This window comes from Myotis brandtii, unplaced genomic scaffold, assembly GCF_000412655.1.
Source record: "Myotis brandtii unplaced genomic scaffold, ASM41265v1 scaffold590, whole genome shotgun sequence".
Classification (NCBI taxonomy): Eukaryota; Metazoa; Chordata; class Mammalia; order Chiroptera; family Vespertilionidae; genus Myotis; species Myotis brandtii.
The window spans coordinates 1,838,504-1,842,191 of NW_005370224.1; positions in this window are offsets into that span (position 1 = coordinate 1,838,504).

Genomic DNA, 3,688 nt, shown 5'->3' on the forward strand with positions numbered 1-3,688 from the left:
ATTCTAATAAGATAGGTAAGTCCATGTAGAACTTTAAACTTTAGCTTGGGTCCAGCTTTTGAGAAAAGGAATAAAATATTCTATAAGAGGGAATATAAATTATTGTTTGTTTTTGAGAAGATGGAGAAAAGAATGAAGAGGAGAAATAGGAGGGAAAAGAGGAGGGGGGAGGAAAAGGAGACGGAGAGACCTTTTAATAAAGTAACTGAAGCTCCCAAAATTCTTAGTGTGGAAACTGTAAATTGTAGTGGAAACCATTTGAAGAGCAGAGATCTGTGCCTGTGTTGATATGGGCAACACAGCACATGGATATTGAAGCATGAGACAGAGTATATCACAAGAAAGCAAGAGTTCCAATTTGCAGGGATCCTGGGGAGGGATTTGGTCTGGTACCCACAATGGAATTGAGAGCCGGCTAAGATCACCAAGATGTCTAAGTGACAGGGGATTGTGAACTCACAGCTGGGTTTTAGAAAAATAAATGCAAAATGCTGGTTGAAAGATCATGGTGAGCTGGGTAATCCAAAATCTAAGTGGACTATTGAAAGGCCTAACGTCTAAGTAGACATTCCCAAAGTCTAAGTGGAATATTCCATTTTATATGGAAAAAACATTGAGCTTACTTGGAACTGTGAAGGTAGAGGGCTTTCCTAACAAACCTAAAAATAAGTCTTCTACAAGATGTATTTTCACTTTAATAGACCCTTGAAAGCAGGAGGAGGGATGGAGGATGCTGAACCCACCTCTCTCACTAGGTAGCGCTGAGACTTTCTTTGGAGGTCACACACAACACTTAGCTTAGAGCTTCCAGAATTATTGATGGCAGCAGCCAGAAGAATAAAAATTCCATAGGTAGGCAGTAAATATTTGAAAACACCCTTCAGTTTGGGGAATGGTTTATATTGTTGCTTAAAAATGTAGTTTGAGAACCATGGGAGCCTGTGATTGGGTGCGGCATGTTTTACAAATGATGTCCATTTATCCTGAGCGAGAAACATTCCACCCAGTAAATGTCAGTTTCACAGTGACCAGATATGATGAATGAATCCTCTGGCTCCTATTAATATGGAGGCCACACGTTTAGAAAAAAAAATTAGAGACCACTGCAAAATTAACTCCCCTCTCTCAGTGTGGCTAAAATGGTAGGAAAGGAAATGGTGAGAGCAAGTTTGCAAAAATATGAAACATCAAGTTTCTTTCTGAGCCTCCAACTTCATAAAGAAATTATCTTAATCATATTGGGAAAAAAATGAGAGGACTTGAAAGATGATCTCAGATGGAAACTCCGACACAGAGAAATATGGCATAAATTTCTAGGCACTGAAGATTGGGATATTGCAGGCATGATTCCATAGCTCAACCTCTGAAAGGAATAATAATTACTATTTGGCTATTTTTCAAGGTGAGGGTTCCACTAGAGGGAACGTCTTATTCAATTTGAGAGCTGAAATTACACAACTGGTGAGATATTAAATAACAGCACAAAGCTGAAAAGGGAAAGAAGGCAAGCGAGTAGCTGAATTGTAAGTGAGGAATGGGTAGGTACAAAGTGTGAGGCAGGCCTGAAGAAGCGGGTGGTTGGCTTCTCTGATGTTAATTTTGGGCTTAATCGGATTATATTCAAATTCGCAAGATTTTTGGTAATCCATTTATGAGCCGTTAATGACGAATGATGGCACTTTGCAATTAGCAGGTGTGGTAAATCGATTAATCAACCAACAAATATTTATTAAGAGTCTAATATATTCAAAGTCAGTGCCAAGTGTTGTAGAGGATACAAGTATAAATTATAGTACTTATCTTCCAATTTACTTGACAAGTAAGACTCTATATGCAAAACCTAGCAATACAACAAAATCTGACACATCATAAATGAACGGTAATATATGCCATAGAATTTTAGAGAGAGAAAACAGTCTACCCTTCTAGGGAAGAATGAGCTTACCTACAGGTGGAGATGAGACAGACACAGATATTTGCTTCACATTTGAGCTTGAGGATCGATTTTTTTTTGAACATGCATTTAATAAATATGTATAATATGTATTTCTTTCATTCTCAGAAAGGTGGTAGCTAAGCAGCACAGAAAACAATTTGAGTCTCTCCTATTGCATTGTTGTTCATTCAAATTAGGCGAAGCATTTTCCACTGCTTGGTTTGAAAGTGTGAGTCAGGACTAGCAGCTTCTGCCTGTAGACAAGAAAGAGCATAGTCCCTGGGGTAAAATTGTTCCTATGTATTGTGGCATGTGCCTTGATGCCCTGGCTTTAAATTTAGCCCATAGTAAACTAAAAAATGGACAATTGACAACAAACATGTTAAATATTAAAGTGTTTTATTCCAAAATTGGTGTGTGAAAGCTGGGGTGGTGGTGTTTCATCTTCGGTGTACTTAAAGACTGGCTTATGTATGACTTATTGCAAAAACATTTAGGCATCTCCCTGTTTTATGAAGGAAGTCCCTGAAGTCCTTGGGTAGGGGTTAGAGCAAGGACAGGCACTTTCTCTTGATAAAGGTATTAAGGTATCCATTATCACCTCCTGACCATCAAATTACTCTCTGTTTGTCATACTGTTTTAAATTTACATGGTTCCGGGGCCTTAAATGTCAGGATTCCTGTTATAACTTAGACTCTAGTGTCTTTAATTAATGCTTCATGTTCCTGTTATGGTTATTTAAAATTTGCTGAAGTCCCTCGAGCCATAAATTTCTTTTACAGGTCTTTGCGGTATGAACTTTAACAAAACAGCCATAAAGGGGTAATAGGCAAGAGCAGTATATCACAGGGTTACACTGGCAAGATGGGAGCAAGGAGGGAATATTTTGCAAACAGATTAAAAGGTTTTGTTTTTGTCAAGGGGTTTGGGACTGGAACAAATTGGACATAAAACTTAGGCAAGAACGCATAATCTCCTTTAATGTTTTTAGTAGGTGTAAGTTGCCACTCGTCACAAGATTCACAATTTCATATAAATCTTGTTAAATTTAAATCAGTTTCATTCAAATGAACACATTTTTCTTGAATACCTACTGTGTGTGCCTAGTATATTTTTTTGGTGCCATGGGAATTACACAGAAAAGACAAGCTCATGTCTCATTAATTTTCAAAAACTAGTTTTGGAGGCCAGGTTAGCATATATGAAGCAATTACAAACCATTACCAGACAAAACATAAATCTGCCAAAATGCGCAGAATAGTCTGTGAATTTTGAGTGCTACTGCAGCTCACGGGGAAAGATCAGTGGGAACTAGAATTATCATGGGATCCAGCATAAGCAGGAAAGATGAAGTGTTTCTTGTGAAATGGATGGCCATTGGAATGTGGAAACACAGGGGAAGGCCATTCCAGAGGAGAGAATAGCACAAGGAAATTCATGACAGTGGAATAAAAACGACTGCATTGTATAGTGGATAAGAAAATGCTTTTAGATTTGGGTGGTCATAGTTTTGAATTATTACTGCATTATATTACTTAAGGGAAATAGGACTAGTTGGACAAAAATGTAGTGTTTGGAACTTAGAACATGCATATTTTAGGTAGTTCAAGAATAATTTAAATGATTAAAAGAGGGACTCACATCTCCATTGAGGGCTATTTTTTTTTTAAAGACCTGTGTGCCTTTTTTTTTTTTTACAGGCAAATTTTTTTTTATTGCTAAAAGTATTACAAAGGGTATTACATATGTGT